This window comes from Macrotis lagotis, chromosome 4, assembly GCF_037893015.1.
Source record: "Macrotis lagotis isolate mMagLag1 chromosome 4, bilby.v1.9.chrom.fasta, whole genome shotgun sequence".
NCBI classification, from domain to species: domain Eukaryota; kingdom Metazoa; phylum Chordata; class Mammalia; order Peramelemorphia; family Peramelidae; genus Macrotis; species Macrotis lagotis.
This window is the reverse complement of record NC_133661.1, coordinates 181,071,521-181,082,180: the sequence shown is the minus strand read 5'-3', so window position 1 is coordinate 181,082,180 and position 10,660 is coordinate 181,071,521.

The window sequence follows — 10,660 nt, the reverse complement described above, 5'->3', positions numbered from 1 at the left end:
ATTGTTGCCCCTTACACCCAGCCACCTCCTTCTGGCCTGTCTCTTTCCCCCAGCCCCCACCCCTTTCCGTTCTCTTAGGAAAGGGAGATGCGGGGCAGCTGGAGAGGCCGCCGGGGCGGGGCTGCTGTGACTGGGGCTGGGAGCCAGGATGTACGGCTGGACACTGAAGCTTAAGAGTCTGCGTGGGAATCTGGGGAGGGCTTGGGGTCTTGAGTCCAAGTTGGATTTAGGATCTTCACCGGATTCACAGTGTTGGTTTTCAGGTATGACAAGGCCAATTATTCCCTTTCTGCCTCCACCCCATCTCAGCCTCCTTGCACTTGTGGCCACAGCTGAATTATTGATAACTCCTGTCTGTGCGCAGGACTAAGGAAGGGACTCTGGGGGAAAGAGTGGTGAAGGCAGAAGATTGTAAATGCATATTGTTTGTAAAATGAGTCTGCATCTAATACAGCTATGTGGAAACAGCAATTTAAATGGAGAATCAATAAATCAACTAATCACCCAATCAAAAGTTTTAAACTTTAAAAGCTCAAAACTGCACCAAGACTTTTGGGATACCCAGAAAAAAAGACGGCAGCTGACAGTCAGAGTGACTCACTCCTCGAGAAGAACACTGGTACGAAGAAGGGACCCCAGGAGACTAAGTGAATGGGAAGGAAGCCAGAAGGGCTTGGGGTCTGAAAATTCTCACGGAGGGGTCTCCCAAGTGCCCCAGTCCAAGCCTTTTAGTTCTTTGCCCCCAACCCCAGTTCTTTGTCTCCAGGACCTGGACATCAGAAGTCTACCTCTCCCCCTCCCTCACTCCCTTCGTCCATTCCCAGGAGGTATAAGGGTGGAGTCCCGGTTGTACCACTTCAGAGGAAGAGCTCCTCCCTCAGATAAGAGGAGTCCTAAGAGAGAGGCTGGGGAATCAGGCCTCCCGGATTCCTTCCTGCTGCCGGCTGGGAGTTGACCCGGTGCCACTCTACCCACCCCCACAGGCCCTAGGCCCCCGGCACTACCCTCTACTTCCTGACCTCCACAAAGGCAACTGGCTTTCCCCTTATTCTCCCACCTCCCCCTCCTTTCCAGATACCACCATTCCAGACCCGGGCTCAGAACAGGACCTTGGATCACTCAAGGGGTTGTTGCCCAGAGAGCAGTGGCGGGGGTGGGGTGAGGGGGCAAAGGGGACAATGCTGGGTCACTCCCACTTTACCGCCAGCTTCCCAGAGCCCCCTTTCTTCATGCCATCCTCCCCACTCAGCTACCTCCCAGTACTTCGTGTCCCTCCCTCCCTAGCCTAGGTCAATGCCACTTCTAGCCTCACATCCCGCCCCTCCATTCCCTTTGTCCAGTGAGCAGCGCAAAGAGTATACAGACAGACGGTCAGATGGACATCTTTATTGTCCATTTTTATCCCCGGGGCCTGCACAGTGCCGGCCACATCAGTAGGTACTTAGTAATGCTTGCTGACTTGACTCATTACCAGTTCAGCTGGGTAGAGCCCGTCACCGGCGCTGGTTGGAGTTCCTCTGGATCATCATTATGCTATTGTTCCCTGTCTGAAGTTCCCTCACGTTGCAAGCGTGGAAAAAGATTGGGGAGGCTATGGGTATAAGGATGGTTATGTAGTGACTGGAAGCTAAGGTGGGAGAAGACGCTTTGCGCAGAAGAACAAGTCCCCCTTGAGTCCACCAAGGGGAACTGCAAGTGCCGGTTCCCATCTCCAGTCCAGAGGGTAAACTATTGGAGATCCAGGTTGTCCAAGAAGAGTTTAGCAGAGCAGCTCTGGGCAGGAAACTCGGAAGTGGTAGGGACTCTGAAAACCTCGACATACCTCGAGGCTTCTTCTATCCCAACCTCCCCTTAATCCCCCAATGAAAGGAAGCATCTTTGGACAAAATAAAGAATTCTTGAAGGAATTCAGGGGATTGGAAGGGTTTGGGAAGTAAGAATGCAAAAGGAAACTAGTGAAAAAAATATGAGAAAGTGGGTACCTTTGAAGAGACTGAATACTTGGGAAAATCCTCATAGGGTGTCACAAATAGCTGCTTCTTGAAAACCCCGAGATCTAGGGTGCCCCTCCTGGGACTACCCTGGACAATCTCATAGAAACTCAAACACACTGGAAAAATCAAGAGACCCTACAGACTCTTCCCACATCCTTCCTTATTCTATCATTTCAATCTCTTAACTGGCTTCCTGTGGGAAACTCCTCTGAATTAGGGGTATCCCTGAACTAAGGCTTGGGCTCTGCACCCGATAGATGCTGCTTCTAGTGAGGTGGTTAGCAGTGGACTAAATCCAAGATCACTTCTGGTGTTTCTTCCCTTTCTTTTGGTTTTCTTTACTTCCACTTTGTCTTCTCCCTTCTCTGTTTGATCTGTATTTTTAAAAAATATATTTATTAAATATTCTCAATTACAAGTAAAAATTTTAAACATTCATTTTTAAAAAATTTTAAGTTCCAAATTCTCTCTCCCCTCATTGAGAAGGCAAGCAATTTGATATAGACTATGCATATACAGTCATGCAAAACATATTTGTATTTTAGTCTTGTGAAAGAACACAACTTCCCAAACACACAATCAAGTAAAATAAAGTGAAAAAATACTTTAAAACTTCTTTTATGCTTTTTCTTTCTTTCTCATGTTCTAATTCCTTTTTCACAGCATGACTAATATGAAAGTATTTTAAACACAATTGTATATGTACAATTTTTACCAGATTGTTCGATATTTTGGAGAGGGAGTAAGGAAGGGAGGGTGGTAGAAAAATGTGGAACTCATAAATTTGCAAATCGATGAATGTTAAAAACTACCTTTGCATATAATTGGAAAAATAAAACCATTAAGAAAAAAATTTTAAAAGCATGTTTAGATCTTCATTTAGTCTTTTTCAGTTCTTTCTCTGGGGATGGATAGCATTTTCAAAAAAATTATAAATCCTTTGGAATGATCTTGGACGGTATTGCTAAGAATAGTTGTCATTCTCAATTGAACATCATTGAATATTGCTGTTACCAAGTCAATATTCTCTTAGTTTTGCTGATCATACTTTGCATCAGTTCATGTAAATATTTCCAGGATATCCTGAGAGCATCCTGCTCATCATTTCTTATAGTACAATAGCATACCATCACAATCATATACCACAACTTGTTTAGCCTTTTCCCAATTGATTATAGTCATTCCCCTTAATATCCAATTCTATGTTGCCATTAAAAGAACTCCTTTTCCTTTTTGTTTTTTATCTCTTTAGGATACAGACCTGATATTTGTATTGCTGGTCAGAGTATTTAAGATTTTATAGCCCTTTAGACTTAGTTCCAAATTACTTTCCAGAATGGTTATATCAGTTCACAAACTCCATCCCTTCCAATATTTGTCATTTTACTTTTCTGACATATTACCTGATTAGGTGTGAGGTGGTACTTTAGAGTTGCTTTAATTTGTATTTCTCTAATCAATAGTGATTTAAAGCATTTTTCATATGTAGCTAGCTTAGATTACTTTGTCTAAAAACTGCCTGTTCATGTACTTTGATCATTTATCAATTGGGAGATGACTTGTATTCTTATAATTTTTTTTCAGTGAGCTTTTTTTTTAGATTTTTTCAAGGTAATGGGGTTAAGTGACTTGCCCAAGGCCACACAGCTAGGTAATTATTAAGTGTCTGAGGTCAGATTTGAACCTAGGTACTCTTGACTACAAGGGCAGTGCTCTATCCACTGTGCCACCTAGCCACTCCTTCAGTGAGCTTTTATACACTTCCTTTTCCATTTGACCAATTCTATTTTTTTAAGGAATTCTTTCTTTGAGTGAATTTTTGTTCATTTTTATTCTATTTGGTCAATTCTGTTTTTTAATGCTTTTTTAAACATTTGATCTCTTCAGTTTTTTTCAGGTATTTTTTCTTAAGAGTGTGTGTGTGTGTATGTGTGTGTATGTGTGTGTGTTTTACCAAGTTGTTGACTCTTTTCCCATGATTTTCTTATATATACACTTTCATTTCTTTTCCCAATTTCCCCCTCTACTTCTGTTATTTTATTTTTTAAATCCATTTTTAGTTCTTCCAGTTATTCCTTTTGGGGGCCTGAAATTGATTCACATTTTTCTTTGTGTGTTTGGATTTAACAGTTTTGACTGATGTTTTCTTCTGAGTTTGTGTTTTGAACTTTCCTTTCACCCTAGTAATTTTCTATAGCCAGGCACATTTTTTGCTGTTTGCTCTTTTCCCACATGATTTCTTACTTTTTAACTTTATGTTAAAGTTGGGCTTTGCTTCCTGGGAGGAGGAAGAACTCTGTTGGAGTCAAGTAGAAGGAGGCCTAAAATAGAATGAGTAGAAAGGTATCTAACTGATTTGGGTTTCTGTTCTGATCTGCTTGTAAGAAAGAGGATGCTGGTAGTTTGGAATTAGTTTTGTGTGTGACTTACATGTGTGATAGAATAGGGGAGTTATTGTGTGAGCAAATATATCTAGGTGAGATTAGCTCTTTATATGCATATTGGCAGGTGGGGAGATTATTGTTTGGGTGTTTGTGGAAATTGGTAGGTATGGGTCACTACATGGTGTGGAGATGTTAGCAGGTGAGGAGGGGAGTGGAAAAACATTTATAGATGTGGATCACTGGATGCTAGAGACTTTGTGGGGAGGCACGTGATAGAATGGTAGAGTTGGGAGATTAGAAAAATCTCTTCAGATTTCTAATCTATGAGTGTGCCAGAGTAGATGATACATAAGATCCTTTTAGCTCAGATTGGTATTAGACATGATCCTCAGGATGTTCTGACCTGTATCTTATCTCACCAACTTCCTTTTTTTTGCGAAGCAAGAACACTTCAGTGACTTCTACCACATAGCCTAGATAAGTAGTAGAGATGGGGTTAGAACAAATCTCCTGTTGTCAATCAGACATGTTCCACACCTGCTTTACTCCAGAAAGAATCTTTATGTCTGTGGGGAATGTAGGGTGTTTGGCTGTCACAGATTGTAAAATGAGATTGTAAGTTTATCTATATATTTTATATATGATATTTGTATATAAATATTATAAAATATATAAAAGTCATCCAGTCCAACTCCTCCATATGACAGAAGAAGACAATGTTACTTGAGCCTGGATTCTCTGAATCCAAAGTCAGAGTTCTCTCTATACCTCTCTTTATTCTTCTGTAAGTCTGAAACTTTCTAAGCCTATTCCTGTCCTGTACATATTAGCCTTGCTTAAGATGTTGGAGCCAGTCTATGAAGGTGAGGGAGAGAAAGGAATTTATAGGGGGCAGAATTTAGAAGCAGGAGACAATATTGTCACCTACTCGTCTCAATTTGTGATTATTCAACAGTAATCTCCTTGAATCTAGGAAACCAGAGATTCTGCCCCTATGTGTAAAGGGAGTAAAGGGAGGTCAAAGAGGGTGACTAAAGAAATCAGGAGATTGAGGGGGACTCAGTGTGGAAAAAAACTGGAGAGTTCTGCTGCCACTTCCCTTTTTTTGTGGGGCTGTAATCTATAGCTTTGTTACACCATTGCCATCCAGGTGGTTCTTCCCCACAAGGAGAGGACAATTCATGGTGTTGTTGTTTTGGGAATTATTTAGCTCCTTTTAGGAAGGAGGGGTGAAGAAAATGTAGATAATATTAGCTCTTTTGAGTTGGGACTCATTGTTTCTAACAGTTTTAGAGTTTGAAAGAAAGAAGTCACCTGTCCAATTCCATTATTTTGCAGATGAAGAAATAAAGACCTAAAGAGGCAAAAGGATTCATCCAAAATGGCAAAACTCACTTGGGATAGTCAAAATTTAAACTCATGGTTTCTTACTCCTGGTTCTATTCGTACCAAGCTATTTTATTTGAGGATAAATATATGTTTGAAAGTGTCTTAATATTGTGACATTGAGATAATAGGATTCTAGAAAATACCCTGGAGTCAAAAGAAGGATATGACATCAAAATTCATTTGCTCAAAACAGCAGAGTTGTTATTGTGCACTAGAACTGGAGGCCTTCTCTGAGTGCAGGATCTGTCAGTCACCTCAATTCTACAACAAGAGGTAAGAACTAGAATAGAGTACTGAGTCTGGAGTAAGGGGACCTGAGTTTGAAGCTCTCTGCTAGTAACTTCCTGTGTGACATTGGGTATGTTACTTAATCTTTTTGGGTTACAACATGAGCAAAAGAAGAAATTTAGGGGGGTTGATCTTTAAAAGATCCTTTTCAGATCTGTAGCTATGAATCTGAGTGTTTCTGTGACTCTGAGGTGAGAGGGATGGGGGGAGAGGATTTTTTCATAAAATTGGAATAAGTTCCAGCCAAATGAAATAACAGCTTATCTTGTCTCAGAGAATTTAAAGATTTTTTTACATTACCCACATTTCCCTCACCCTTCCATCCTAAAAAAATTGCTCCTTATACAAGGTATTAAAAAGGAAGAAAATAAGTCCACCCAAATTAATCAATACAATGAAAAAGTTTGATTTCATTATTTTCTGTATTCCACATCTAAGGTACTCCACTTCTTAGAAGTGGGGAAGTACTTTTTAGAACAAGCATTCTTGGAGCCTTTTTAGGGGAGAAGAAGAGGATGATGTGTGAAGCCAGAAATAAGAATTTCTCTATATTTTTGAAGATCATTTATGAAATGTTTCACTTTAAATTCAATTTCTACAAAAGGTGATACAGCTTATCCCCAGATTAATTTTTCAAACTGCAGAAGAATTCTAGAGTTATATAATGGAAAGAACAATGGATTTGGACTTAGGAGGGAAAGGGTACTGGACTGGAATCAAAAAACTTGGCTTCAAGCTCTATCACTTACTAGTTTGGGGTAGTAAAATTTTTTTCTGAGTCTCAGTTTCTTCATCAATAAAATGAGAATATAAAATTTGTATTTTCATCATGGGATTGATGGACTGATTCATTGATTCCTTCAAGAAAGTTTTAGCAATCATTATTGAGGGTATTAGTAATGTGATTTTTTAAAAAAGTTAGATCTTGCACTAAGGAGCTTATAGTTTAATTGAAGAAGTAGGAAAATGTGACTATAATCATAACAGAAACAACTCAGATTTATATGGTACTTTAAGGTTGATAAAATACTTTATAATAAAAGGCATGAGGTAATTCAAATAATTATAATCATCATTCCCATTTTGCAGAAGATGAAATTGAGAATCTAGGAAGTTAAGTGATTAAGCATTAGTTAAGGTTGGGATCTGAGGCCCCAGGACTCTAAGAATAAATAACTGTATGTGTTTGGTATGGATCTAACTCCTTTCAGCAATACCTTGCCATGCCCATTGGTATTGCTATAAAAGCTCAAAGTCAGCAAATTGCCACTTTCTAATATGAGTTTTCATGGTCATTCCTGTGAGTTATCACAAGGTGGATTACACTGTCCTGACAAAGCACAGTAAGTAAAAAAGGTAATCTGGTAGTGGTAGGAACCTGGATTAGAGGAAGCAGAGAATAGAGGTAGATAATCAGGCTCCTATAATAGTTCAGGCAAGTGGCAATAAGGGCTGATTCTTTTTTGGGATAGCAAAAAATTGGAAACTGGAAATTGAGATAAGGTCTATCAATTGGGGAATGGCTGAGCAAGTTAATTTATATGAGTTTGATAGAATACTACTATGCTCTGAGAAACGATGAGGAGGAAGATTTCAGAAAAATCTGCAAAGTATGAACTGATGCATAATGAAGTGAGCAGAACCAAGAAAACAATATAAATAACAGTAATATTATAAAGATAATCAGCTCTGAAAGACTTTTGGTGTCAGGTCAACACAATGACCAACCATAATACCATAGTTCTCATGATGAAAAATGCTATCCACCTCCAAATATAGAAGTGATGAACACAGTGAAAATCTTTTTTTTTTTGGCAAGGCAATGGGGTTAAATGACTTGCCTAAGGTCACACAGTTAGGTGATTTCTAAATGTCTGAGGTTGGATTTGAACTCAGATCCTCCTGACTCCAGGGCCAGTGCTCCATCCACTGTGCCACCTAGCTGTTGCAACACAGTGAAAATCAATGCATATTTCTTTTCTTTTTCCTTTTTTTCCCTCCCTTGCTTCCTTCCTTCCTTTCCATAGTTAATATAAGAATTTATTTAGTATGACTAAACATATTTGTAGCAGACTTTGTTTTTTTGTCTTCTCAATGGGTTGGGGAGGAGGGGAGGAGAAAGAGAATTCAGAACTAAAACTAAAATTGATTTGGAAAAAAAATAAAGGCACTTTAAAGATATTAGAATATTCTATACATGGCCTAAGGTATTTTGTGACTAGTTAAGTTGGATATGTTCAAATGAAAGTTCAAAGTCTTTAACATGTAGTAACATAAAGGAAATTCATTTTTTCAAACTTAGTATAGAACAGATTGTAATAGAATGGAAAGAACACTGAATTTGGAGTTCAGGGATGTGAGTTGCAGTCCTGGCTCTTCTGTCACTCAAGAATATGATCATTCAAGTCATTGAATCTCAATTTTCTCTTATGTGTAAGAGTTTAGAACAAACCACAGGGATCTTGAGTGTCCAATGTTTCAGGAATTTATTCCTAGAGGTAATCTGGAATGTCCTACTCCAAAGATATCTTTGCTTTCCACCTCTGTTGAGAGAAGGAAGATGACCGTGGTTGAGACATCATTCTATCACTCATTATCTTCAGGAGGGATATTGGAGGTAGAATTGTATCTATTACACATTAGCCTAGGGATACTCTTTTAGATTCAAGATGAAAGTCATTTTTCTTGGTCACTTCAATAGGAAGTAATATTGCTTCATGATGGGAGAATAATTATGCTTTTACTTTCCATCTCTTTTTTCTCCCTACTTTTCTCTCAAAGGTCTCTCAGTCAGGAGTCATGCCTCTCTATCTGCCCCTGGTGTGCTTTCTTTCAAGGGACTGACAAACTCATGGGGGTGGTTTAAACATGTAAAATGATATAGTAGCTCTTACACAATCACCTCACAAGTTTTTTTGTGATGATAGAATGTATATTAAGACCTCTTAAAGAATAAAATATTCTACAAATATGTTAATATGATTACTCTTATTGGGACTTTGAGTTTGATGGATAGATTCTATAGGGAGGGGGAGACAAAAGACTGGTTAGGAGGCCATTTCAAATTGTCTAGTCAAGTGGTAAATAGGGCCTAAACAAGAGTGGTGGAAATGGAATTGGAGAGGAGGGATGCAAGAATTATTTTAAAGAAAAATTAAAATAACAACTGGATGAATGTGAGGGGTGAGGACAGAGGAAAAGACAAGGATTATATTAAACGTAATACTCACTTGAAATTCAGGAATCTGGTTTTAGCTCTCAGTATACTATAGATTCCACCCTCCCTAATAATACCAATGACATCCAAAATTAAAACTAATTTTTTTAGCCTTTTTTTCTTTCTTGATTTTCCCATTTGCAACTTTTTTATGCCCCTGAATACATCTTTCTTTAAATATTCCCCTCATTTGGCTCCCATGATGATACAAGTCTGATTTTCCTCCAACATCTCTCTGACTTCACTTTCTCTGTCTCCTTCACTGTATCCCTTTCTTCATTTCATTTCCTAAAGCATGGGCAGGGAACATCCAAGGGCACCATAAATAATCATTTGGGACTGGAAATTCAATAAATCTAGGAACTTTTTAGTGGTGAATTAATTAAATGCTTGATCAAACATAGCAGATGAATGATGTTATAAATATCCAAATGACCTTTGGTAGAAAAAAGGTTCCCCAATTCAAATGAAACAGTTTCTGCTTTCAAAGAGATTGCATTTTATTAAGACACACACAGGTAAGTTTATTACACAGAAAACTGAAAAGACAGAGGATACAAACAACTAGAAGTAAGATGATCAGGCATGGCTTCATGGAGGAGGTATCACCTGAGCTTACCCTTGAAGGAAGATAGTGATTCTCTCTCTCTTTTTTTTTAAGGTTTTTGCAAGGCAAACGGGGTTAAGTGGCTTGCCCAAGGCCACACAGCTAGGTAATTATTAAGTGTCTGAGATCGGATTTGAACTCAGGTACTCCTGATTCCAAGGCCAGTGCTTTATCTACTACGCCACCTAGCCACCCTGGAAGATAGTGATTGTAAAAGATTTGGATGAAGAAGGATTCCAGAAGTATTCAAGGCTTGTGTGAATGAAAAGTGTTGAATTTAGGTAACAGTAGTAATCTGGTTGGAATGTAGAATTTGCTAAGGGGAATAATATGAGTGAAACTGGAAAGATGTGAACCACATTATGGATGGCCTTAAATCCCATCTAAGGAGTCTGAATTTTATCTTACAAGTCAAATAGAAAATGGATATATTTCAGAGGGACCCAAGAGTTTGGATGGGGCAGGAGAATTATATCTTTATTTCCACTAGCTTTTAAAAGAAATTTATTTTCTTCAGTATTGAATTAAAAAAAATAAGGGGGAAAACACTAGACTGCCTAAAGAGTCCACTGCATGTAAAAAATTAAAAACCCTTCACTATAGTCCATGGGGAGTCATTGAAGACTTTTGATTAGGGAGGTGATGTGATCAAATCTATGTCTTAGCAAGAATATTTTCAGCTATGTGCAGAGATGAATAGGAGAATGAAGAGACAGGAAGCTTGGAAACCAAATAGGAGGCTGTTAAATAATAATCTACAATTTCAAATTGAAACATAACT